Source organism: Lineus longissimus, chromosome 5 (assembly GCF_910592395.1).
Source record: "Lineus longissimus chromosome 5, tnLinLong1.2, whole genome shotgun sequence".
Classification (NCBI taxonomy): Eukaryota; Metazoa; Nemertea; class Pilidiophora; order Heteronemertea; family Lineidae; genus Lineus; species Lineus longissimus.
The window spans coordinates 13,885,979-13,897,886 of record NC_088312.1 but is presented as its reverse complement, the minus strand read 5'-3'; the positions used below and the strand labels follow the sequence as shown (position 1 = coordinate 13,897,886).

Sequence of the window (11,908 nt, the reverse complement as noted above, 5' to 3'; positions counted from 1 at the left end):
ATATCCATCAAAACGTCACTGGTGCATTGATATGGCCCTGTCAAAGTACAAGTTCTAAACTGACCAGTGAGACCACATTTTCTTAAATATATTATCAAAAAGCATATTTCTGTGATGGCCTGACTCTGTAGATTAAGAATCAACCACAGATTGAGTTCCACTTTGGTCCATCCCAGCCATGTATTTACCACAACTTGACATTTTGATAAGCTCTATGTGACTGTGCCACACTTCCGGTCGTGGATGAATACAGGTCTCTGCCCATAACACTTTTTGGATTTTTTTTCAAAGCTCTGATAAGCTAAAACACAGTACAGTCAATTATGCCAAGTTGACCTACTTTTTTGATCAGGCACCTTACCCCTTTAAATGTTACAATAATGCTGGTTACTTTGAAACTCAAAAGTAATATTTTGAGAAAACAAATTTGCGGGGCACAGCAAAATTAGTTTTTTTGCCTTTTTCTCAAAAGTGTGAAAAGTGGAGTTACTGTGTTTTATGTTTTCAGGGCAGTATTGCTTTCAAGAATTTAAAGGGGCAGTAACCCTGACTCTTGGACCAAAAACTACATGATTGATAAGAATATGCTATGTCTGAGCACACATCAATTGTCATGATTATATATTCATACACAACTATTTCATTACATTCCAGGCAGATGAAGAAGAATGTGACCAGACCTTCACTGTAATTGCAATTAACAACATCACCAAAGAAGTCCTCGTCACTGATAATGAACAAGACAGCACACTCACATACGCGGAAGGTGTTGTACCAGATGATATCACACTTCCGATGACAGTCACTGCAACAGTCAGAAATGGACAAATTATCAACATCGATCTATAAACAGATCTGCATTTCAGGATGGAAAAAGTTGCCAAATGCACAGAAATGACTATATCAATATGCATAATCTGAGTCTAATTTCGAGTTGTATTGTAATTGTAGGGATCATAAGAAAAGGCCACAATTTAGCATTCAGACCTGTTATATACATGAAGGAGAAATTGAGCACAATTACTATGCTCAGCATCTATGTAAACAGAACGACAATCTATAAAACAGACAACTTCAGTATACACCTTGTAATTGAACTACAGCACTGTGCAAAAACTTTGAGAATGTCACATTCTGCCTTCTCTTCTCCTAATATTTCATTCCTACATATTGCAGTCAAGATGCAAGGAGGATACCGCGGTGACGTCACATCACGTGATCCCGACCCATATTACTGATCGCTTTGGCCAATCAGATTCAGTCTACTGACAGCAGCAGCGCTGAACACTTCTCCACGTCTCACTGTCTGGTGTGCTCCTGCACACAAAAACACCAATAGACATGAAATATTGCAATACCAAGTATGGATTCTTCCTGTGTAAAATAATATTTACAGAGCAGTTTAACTTCCACGAATAAAAAAGACGTTTGGCGTGGCCAAAGTGCGGAAATAATGTCTCCGCTAAAATACACTACGAAATATACTAGGCAATGCACTACGCAATATACAGTAGAGATGCAGTTGAGTTTGTTATTGTTTTGACTTAGAAGCCCGCCCATATCATAATATATTCATGTATTCATGAAGTATGAACTCATTTCTGTCCCATACAACTCTAAAAACAGTCAATTTCTCCTCAAATCATCACCGAAACCGCGATATCCGCAGGAAGTTTTCGTTCTAGTGTCCGAAAATGCATGATCTTACAGGGGCGCTAACTCGACAAATAGAGGGGATCTATGGGGATCTATGCGAGTTTTAGGTCTTACAGGTCTCGAACTTGTAAAATCTGTAAACATGCCTCCAAATCCCATTATGATAATGAAGAGATTGCCCCATATCTGGGAGACTGTTTTATACCATCGCTAATTTTGGAAGATCGGTGCCCGGCTATTTGGTTTAAAAAACCCTATTTTTCCCCATCAAAACAGCACTTTTCATTATTCAAATGATAGCTTATTGTCTGAAGACTTATTTCATAGCAGAAAAGTACCAATAACTCTGATTTGATGCGAAAAATCTAACTTTTTTGATGACTTGATTTTCCCTTGGCCGTGGATCGAGTTTGTTTACAATATGCAGCGCCATCTTGGAAAAGCCGTGACGTCACCGCGGTATCCTCCTTGGTCAAGATGCACACCTTGAGCGAGGAAAGAATCATGAAGAATTGTTAACAAATGTCAAGAATTTCTGCATAATCCCAAATTTTTTTCATCACTGCTGTAAACATCATTTGATTATACTGTGATTTATCAATCATTCATTGTCACTGCACCTCTATTTTCAAATCACTTGCTGGTCAAGACCTAATAAATCAAAATCATCTCTTTTGCAAATATGACTTGTTCATCCATTCTCACCAAATCATTTACCTTGACAACCAACCTACTGGCGGGGATTGCCCATCAGTATCGAATGCAATGAAGACAACAATTTTTGGCTACATACTGTAGCACTTTCTGTAACTGTCTACTAAAAATACTTACGGTGAGCACAATGGCCCCTGGCCGTTTCATTGTTGCGTTATATGAATTACGAACTTGGTTAATTTTTACCTTACACAGTGCATATTTTCCATATTTTGATTCAAATTACCCTCAATTCTTCTTTAATTGCTGCAACAATGACTTCTACATCCACCATTGTAAGTATTGTAGCCTTGCAGACCACCTTCGTGTGCTTTTTCGTAATACTGTTTGACGACAATAAATCAGCCAGCCTGCCAGCACTGCATAGTGCATGCGATGCACTGACCACACCCTGCAGCAGGGCCATACAGTCCCCATCATGCATGCATAGCCAGCCGGCCGGGCAGCCGAGCATCCTCCATGCATGAAGGTCTTAACCATCATGATGTTATTGTAGTATGTACACAAAATAAATGCATCTTTTGAAATAACATTGTTATGAGTAGGCCTTTGGCCTAGTCTGACGTGACATACAATGTAGGCCTATAATAATTATAATCTAATTATAATGCCAATGCCAATGGCATGGCAGTTGGCACTGGCCACTGCCACTGCCAGTGGCAGTGCCAGTCACAGACACAGTGGTCAGTGCTTGGCCTGGCCCTGGAATAGCGCCATACAAATGCCATAGCATATAGGGTGAGGCCTTCATCACTGCACCAGACTACATTTTATGTAGGCCCAGGCCTACTATCATTTGTCAATGTCGTCAACACATTGAGGGCAATGTCTGGGTCACGTCTGATTCAGCACTACCTAGTCCTAGCCTATATTCTTCCTACGTGAAGCATTTTGATGTAGGCTGTGCGATGTGAGAGTTCCCGAATTCGAATGGCGGCTTTTGAGTGACTTCATCTTGCCTATCAGCTGCTGCCTATATCATGGTCCCTTATGCCTTTGGCAGGCTTTTTTCCACTGAGGACTGATCACTTTTTAACATTGTCCTTGCAGACATCGAAGGTAAAGCGTCCACGCACCATTTTTACTGAAGATCAACAGAAAGAGCTCAATGAAGCCATTGACTCGGGGCTGAGGAAGACCGTGGCTAACGCTAGCCAAATTGCCGATTTGGCTGCGAAATGCTGCTTGACTGTCAAGCAGGTGGAGGTTAGTTGTATTTTTTATTATTCGTATCCTTTGATTGCAGATTGTTGGATTTAAACTATATGTATAGTATTTCCTGCACCTGCTTTTTTAACAGTTTTGATATTTAATCTTCTGTAGTACTTGATGCTGCATGCACATTCTGAGTAAACACAAAATGGTGGCATGCAGCATAAATGTATGTTCATTTTATAATTAGGTTATTGAAATTTCCAGACCTAATTTTTTGTTTTGGTTGTCCTTTGACCTTGCTGCTTCATTAGTATTATGACCAATTTGACTCTGTACTTCATGAAGATACAATCTCTTTTCAGGATTATGTCATAAATCATACGCGTGATTCAAAACCCCAATCAACTAAGCGAGTGAATGTCAAGCCAAGGGCCAATACTGGCTTGAATGGCTATCAACTTTTCATCAAGGAAAATAACCACTCCTTCCGTGAACGTAAGTTGTTTTGCTGAAGCAGTGACCGTGGTGCACAACAAAAGCAGAATATCGCTCGTCACAAGTGCTCTGCAAGTGCAAGTCTGATTCTTAGTTATCCAGTCCCATTATATCTTTTTTGTGTTTACATGTAAATTACTTTGTAGTCGGACAGTCACCACTTTGGTCGTCCTGTTTTACATTATAAAGTGTCCCTTTCATTTCGCGTTAGTTTATGCATGTGCATTTGAGTTGTTTCACATACATGTATTCTTACAAATTTCAATTTCAGGTGATGAACCCAACTCGACCAAATTAAAAGCTTGGAAGCAGCACTGGGATGCTTTGAGTCAGGAGGAGAGAAATGACTTTAACGACCAATCAAAACTTTGGCAAGTGAGCCGCTGGATAATGTGCAAGTACATGAAAGGAAGAGGTATCTCGTGAAGTCTGCAATTATGTTGGTATGTACTACTAGTCATCTATACCCTTGGTGTAGCAAACTATCCCTCTGATGAACTTTTGACTTTGTCCTCAGAAGACTAGTTTGTGAAGAATAGAATAGAAAGATGATCACTGCAAATTTGAGGATGATTTGTTATACATGTCTTTTAATGACAATAATAGTCATTTTGCTCATTACTATTAGTATTAGACCTGATGTTGAAGTGAGAGGAAGTACGTATAGGTTGGTACATATTCACTCTACAAGGCAAAAAACTAAATGTTCAATATTTGAATTTGGATGAGACGTCAACCTTGACTTCGTTTTTGAAGTGAACTCTTCAATTGAATATTTCCTTAAACATACTTCAGACTAAAGACTACGTACAGAGGAATTACATGTATGTTTTATGTTGTATCTCATTGACCTCTGTAGCATAGTTTTTTCATTCATCTTGACTCTTTGATTTCAGATGGACAGCTTCCAAGAGGTTGGAATGGAGGGCTACCTGCTCTTAGTTGACCCTATGGCAAAGGCAAATGAGTTCAATTACTTCAGTGGTGGTACTGCTGTTGGGAAAAAATTCTAAGACTCCACAGAGGGCAGAGCACAGTCAGATTTTAATCTCTATTGCTGTGTTCACACTAGCCTTTTATGCGCATCGAATGCGCATTAAAGCCTTAAGTCGCTAAAACGCGTCACACTCAATGCGCATTAAACCAAAACTAAGCCGCTTTAGCGAAACCGCATTTCTAATGCGCATTGGCTGAAGCGATATAACTGACGCGCATCACAATTACAAGTGTGACCCACTTTAATTCGCGTTAAGCATTGAGCGCGTTAAGATCGAACAGCGCTTGCGCAGTGCAGTACTTCCGTTTTATCGCATGGGGAAAGCATTTGTGCTTGTCGATCAGCTTTTACGTTCATTTTCCGTTTAATTCTTGATATATCATGGCAAAATCTTCGGCAAAAGCAAGAGGGTAAACTTGGGGACGCCAGGAGAGACTGCTGCTATTGCAGATCTGGCGGAATGAAGACGTTGAAGGCCAGGTAGGTGGCCTACACCGTAACATTAATGTCTTCGGAGAAGTGGCGAAGCTCCTTCAAATTCGAGGTGGATATGAGCGGACGGCGGAACAGTGCCGCAACAAGTTGAAGGCCATGCGGCTTGCATGGTCCAAACAAAACGATCTTAACAATAAATCGGGGACATCAGGGGGTAGAACGGGTGGATTCGATGAGGAGGAGTGGGGTATCCTCGATGACGTCCTTGGTCAAAGGCCTATCCACAACCCCCCAAATCTTGTGGACACCCTGTCATTGACGTCAACTCAACCGACTCGGGTAGACCATGCAGACAGTGAAGAGGAGAGTGAGCGAGAATCGGATGTGTCCTTGCTATCGACCATGGACACTTCATCAGGTTAGTTTTACTTGTCGGGTGGTACTGACACTCACACTGTCAGTGTCACTGGGTGTATAATTACTGTCTACTCTTATTTATAAAGGCCTCCAGCCCTAATAAAAAAAATTACCCTTGGAAAATATCCCTCAAAATACCCTAGAAAATATCCTTAATTGAAGGGTAAATGAAGGTGTAATTTGGGCCAACCAAAAATGGGCCAAATTACCCCTCGAAGGGGGTAGCCTACTACATTGTACTAGTATTTTCTAGGGTATTTGAGGAGTATTTTTCAAGGGGTAATTTTTTTTAGTAGGGCTAGGTTAGGTCTAGCCTTGTGTAACCTGCTGTGCTGGTTACTCTACAACAAAGATCTATTCCTGTATGTACTTAGGCCAAGGCTGTTACTGAAGTCTTGCATTACAAGTTGAACAATTTTTTTCTTTTGATTTGAAGGCCTACAGGCTACTCCTCATTCAAGTTCAAGGGTTGTTAGTGTAATTACTAATAGTGTACATGTTGATGGAAAAAAGTGTACTGACATGAAAATCATATACCGTCGCCTAATACCGTACAAATTCTCTTCACAAAAAAATAACTAAATTAACGACACTTTCCCCTCTTGAGTTTAAAATATAGAAACAAGTTTCCTTTTTATTCAATGGGGTTCTGTTTAATTTCATTAAATCGAGGGATTTTGGGGACAAGAATATACTAAAAAGTATACCCTCCCTCTTTCTATCTGTAACATGTGGTTACTGATACAGAGTCTAGTAGCAGCTCTTCTGGATTTTGACTTAATAAAGGTATTTTTCGTATAGGCCTATGAGATCTGCCTACTGGAAATGTACTTTGAAATATTTTCCTTTTTTTTCAGGCTCCCTGCAAGAAGACCGATCTCTCTGGGTTTTCCCAAGGCCTGCCTCCAGTCTGTCCACTGACAGTACTGCTAGGTATCTACCGAAACTCCTGAACGTGAACCTAAAATTAACGTTACGTTTCGTCCAGGCTTGTAACCTCGGCTTTGATTGGTGAGGCAGGTACTTATCAACAGGGCAGCGCTGTAGTGACGTAGGGCATGGAAGGTTCACATCCTGATTGGTTGTCACCATGGCCCGCAGACCGCCCACCAAATTATTTCGAACATCTTATATCATGGATCCGACTTCAGTCTTGCGTAACGTCCACTTCGGGACACTGGCATTACCTATTGACCTTTCCTTGTATAAATGGCAAATGCGGGGTGCTATTTAATTGTTAATATGAATAAAGATAAGAGTTTTGTTGGTACAATCAGTGTTTTGTTTTGTAAGAGAAGAAAGATCTACTGCAATGTGTAAATTCGAATTGGCCAACAGTTCATGATGGCAGCAAGACAAGGAGGACGCGTTGGAGTGGCGGTAGAGGAGATGAGGCTCCTTAGAGAAGGTCATCGGCTACATCGTGATAACTATCCACGAGTGTTGGCCTACATCAAGCGGAATATCAATCAGTTGAATGAAAGAACAAGGGCGGTGTATCGGGAGAGGAGTAACCGGCAGCTGCGTCGGCGCGTCCGCGAGTTTATTACGAGGGAGTTAGCTCAGTAAGTATACCATATTTCATCAAAGTCTCCCTTTGACAATCCAGGTTTTCTCTAGGCATTCGGGTTGTTTCCATTTGTTTTTCACCAACAGTAGCCGAAGAGGGCTAATGCAAAATTGAACGGTATACTTTCAACGGCCCTTTCAGAATCACTGCCTAATACAGATAAATTTTACATTTCAGTGGAGTTGTGGGGAGACAGAGGGAGATGCGGTATGCTGCACAACCACCGGCCGCTTGGAGGCAACCAAGCCAACATCACCCTGGCGAGAATAGGCCGATCCGAATACTAATAAACCCACAACCTGATCCACTTGATTTGTTGTTCAATATGCAAGAGCCACATCCTCAGCCTGACGCACTGGAACCAGATGCGCCACGACTTGCTGCTGAGCCGGATGCGCCGGGACCATTTGCTGAGCCAGATGCGCCAGAGCCTGTTGCTGAGCCGGACGTCCTGGGACCTTTTGCTGAGCCAGACGCGCCAGGACCTGTTGCTGAGCCAGACGCGCCAGGACCTGTTGTTGAGCCGGACGTCGTGGGACCTTTTGCTGAACCAAATGCGCCGGGACCCGCTGCAGCAGAGCCGAAAGCGCCGGGACCTAATCTTGAGCAAGACGTGCCAGGACCGGCAAATAGGCCAATCAGGATTAGAATGCACCCGCAGCCAAATCCTTTGGATCTGCTGTTTAACGTTCAAGCGCCTAATCCGGAACCTGTCGCTGTGCCGGATGCACCAGTTCGCGCTGAGGGAGGTGTGGTCCAGGAGAGAAGGCAGAGACGTCCACCGCTCTGGGAGTTGGCCCGCCGTAATCAAGAGCAATACGCTGATGTGCTCGAGGAGGCAAGGGAGCTTATTCGTCTCCAATGTGCTATGCTGCTGGGCGAGGCTCCAGCTGATCAATGAACTATCAAGCTGTTTCAGAGTAGTCGGTGGTGCATTAAACATTTTAATTTTTTAAATGCATACAGAGGACATATTTTGATATTAGAAAATAACTATTGAGTACTGCAAGTGCTCCTCTAAGCCATCCATCCGAAGGCGGTTAGGCGCGCTGCGTGGATGGCTTAGACAAGAGGTTACAAATGAACATTCAGACTGGTGTGTATTCGAAGATTACCAAGATTCAAATCAAGGCAATTTGTCGTTAGCTATAGGTAAAACACAACGGAAATTGTGCACAAGCTTTCCTTTATGTTTTACCAAGCAGACGTGTAGAGGGGACCTCAAATCATAATATTGTTGCACTAAGTTCCGAAGTTGAACAAGAGGACAATGATTGTTATTGTGCTAAGTTGTTTTATTTGTTAATCTTGACATCATAGATGTTTACAAAATTACAATTCTTATTTTTAAATATCGTGATATTTGTATATTAAAAGTGTTTTATTTCGAAATTGAGTCTTTATTGCTGATTTAATGAACATGGCGACAGTTGATCATAGCGTCGCCGGATCTATGCACGGAAATCACCAAATTGGACTCGCTTTCCTTTACGGGGGGTGGGCGCGGGGTCCGGTACTTCACTGATGTCCGTGCATATGTCCAGTGCGCGATGCACTTTGACTCAGTATTGGTAATTATCTTATTTCCTGAATGAAACTAACATGGCGGTTGGCAAGGCAAGTACACAAATCCACAACTTTCGTGAGCTGCTCCCTTGGGTGGCGAAATCTTCCTTGTAGAATTCGATACTCTTTGACTGTCCTGATTACGTGTTCGACGTGAATCCGGTGGTGCGCATGCTCAATGTTAAACAAGCGGCGCCGGTCCTGCTGCAGTCCAGCTCCAAGCTCATTCACCTTCCAGGCCATGAGCAGCGGTTTCTCGTTGGGGTAAATCTTGTCGGCCAAGATATAGCAATCATCGGGAAGGGAAAGTTGTCTTTCCGGGCCAACAGGCGCGATTAGTCTGTATTGGCGAGCATCGGTGGAGTGGCCCAAGAATCCAGACTGGAATGAAGATGGGAAGCTAAAGGTGAAATGCTTGTTAACAGAACATCCCCCCGCCCCAGGACATTTGGCCACATGACATTTGGCGGGGCCCCGGACAGATAACCCCCACTGATTTTACACACACGCCTTATACGATGTCCAGGGGAGATGTCCTCGGGGGCACTGTCCTGGAATCGAAATTCTTGTAGTCGAACTTATAATTACAATGTGCGATGTGTGGTTTGGATCTATCACCAGGCTTCCAATTGGCCAAACGTTTTACAACCGCTAACTTTGCCCAAAGTGAGCGCAGTTTCCCTTAACAATCTAGCCTTGACCAGTTTTTGACGGGTGTTAACTGAAAGTCTTGGGGTGTGTATCCCAAAAACAATTCGGCATTGTGCATTATTTGATATTAAAAGGGAAAACTGAATACTTACATGGACGTATCTGATACTCCTCCTGTTGTCGATAATAATCTGAGTACTAATGCAATAGCGGTGAGCGTGGCCACTGTAAAAGAGATGGGTGTCTTCTTCAGGCATCTCGATGGTGTGAACTGTTCCATCGATAGCCCCAACAGCGTTAGGTATTCCCTCCCATCCTCCACGGAGTTGCTGCCACTGATCGTTGGTCAGCCAGAAAATGCAGCCTTGGAAGTAAGTCCATAGGATGTCTACCATGCGTTGAAGCTGTCTACTAACAGAGTTTCCATTGATGTCAAACATTGCAGATAGTTCGACAATATCCGGATACTTCTTCAACCAAAAGTATGTTAGCAGCAGGCGGTTTTCCACGGTAAGTTTATGCGGCCGTCCAATCGTTTCCTGAATGAGAGGGCGAATATCCACCACGATCTGCTGGAATGATTCTACAGTCTCCCCAGTCATTCTCCAAAAATCTAGCTCATGAGCTATAAGCGTCGAAAAAACATCTCTTCCTCGATATTGAGCGTTCTGCCTGGTCGTGATAATTTCCTCAAAGTGGGGCACTGCCGGAGGTGGAGGAAGTGGTGGAGCCAGAAACATCAGTGGAAGCTGCGGTGGTGGCGGTGGTAAGACCGGCGGAAGAAGCAAAGGCTGTAAACGCAACCTATCCATGTCGCTCACTATTGATATACCGCCAGATCAAGAGATCGATCAGTAAAAGATTACACGGACTCAACCACTTAAAATCCCTTTTATGTTTACCTGATTGACGGGACACAGTGGACAATATAACTGATTTCTATCGCCCACGTCAGCTACTTTTACATGTTATAGATTAGTCTTTGTTAAATGCTCACAATTATTGTGCGAATTTTGTCATCAATTTCCATTCAATTAATTCAATGCTCATTAATAACAAGCCCGCCTCCTATTCAAGAACTGCACGTATGGTTCGCCAATCATCTGTGGCCTACTAAGAGGTGCAAGGACGAAAATACGTCTATGTTTACGGACACTTTCGGTAGATACCTACTAGCACAGGATCAGAACAGTCCGCAAAGACCCACAAGAGGAAACTGTCAGAACCAAAACCTGGTCCAAGTAGGCCTACCAGCAGTGGCGATGATGATGAAAACTCAGTGAAGCCCACTGTGAATGGTATGTTCATTTTTTCATAACTGTGCAATTGGCAGAATAGGGAAAAAACATGGAAAAAAATTCAATCCAAGTTGTCTTTTTCCTCTTTCATTATGAAAATGGATATGGTAGTGGGCAAAAATGACAACGAGCAGCACAATTTTTTGGTTCTGGTGATTATTTTGGACACTGGGGAAAACATGACTTAATGCAGTGCAAGTCACCTCCGTTACAGAAACATCATTTCTAATCCCAGAACAAGAAATATTATTATTTGCCTCAAAACATGGCTGGTTGTATATCTATTCATCAAGGTTACATATAATTGTCTGGTTGAAATTGCCTCAGAAATGCATTTTTGTACGTATAAGATTTCTACACATTTGCCCAAAGAACAACCATATTGGACAAGAAAGAGTCTTTTTGCACCTCTCTCATTTTGAAGGTATATCCTGAACCTGTTATTTTCTATCTGGGCCAGTTTTTTTGGGGGTGTAACATTTTTACCATAAACCTAAATATTTCATAAAAAGGATAAAACCAGAATTGTGTGTTATTACCTGGCCAAAGCTTTCAGGACACTATTTTGATCTCTATTCTGAGAATAATTGCCCAACAAATGTTGCCTGCCCCCCCCCCCTGCCATTCAAAAGATATTGTTCCATTATACAGATTTCAGATGAAGACCACCACTACTAAGTAGTTTTCTCGCATAAGTAACCCCCAAAATTGGTCTAATACAATCGAATTTCATTCAGACAGGAAACAGAAAATTGATGTACGTGTATATTATATTCGAAAAGTCTGTCATGTCCTTTTTTAGCCTGTGTGGCAATTGGATGGAAGACAGTGTAGAGCTGCCCTGATGTTTTTCATTTGTTTTATTTTCAGATTTTTCCAAGAAGAAGAAGAAGAGTAAGGCATCTGATGTTATCGATATTTTGTCAGGAATGTTCGAAAGACAGGAACAGCTAC

General features: G+C 42.2%; 1 long non-coding RNA gene across 1 annotated transcript; it reads left to right on the top strand.

Moving 5' to 3' along the window:
- Positions 1-4,299: 4,299 nt before the first annotated feature.
- LOC135488676 (uncharacterized) lies at positions 4,300-7,086 on the top strand. Its single transcript, XR_010447008.1, has 3 exons — positions 4,300-4,463; positions 4,917-5,870; positions 6,727-7,086. It is a non-coding gene; the product is annotated as an uncharacterized LOC135488676 (long non-coding RNA).
- Positions 7,087-11,908: the final 4,822 nt, after the last annotated feature.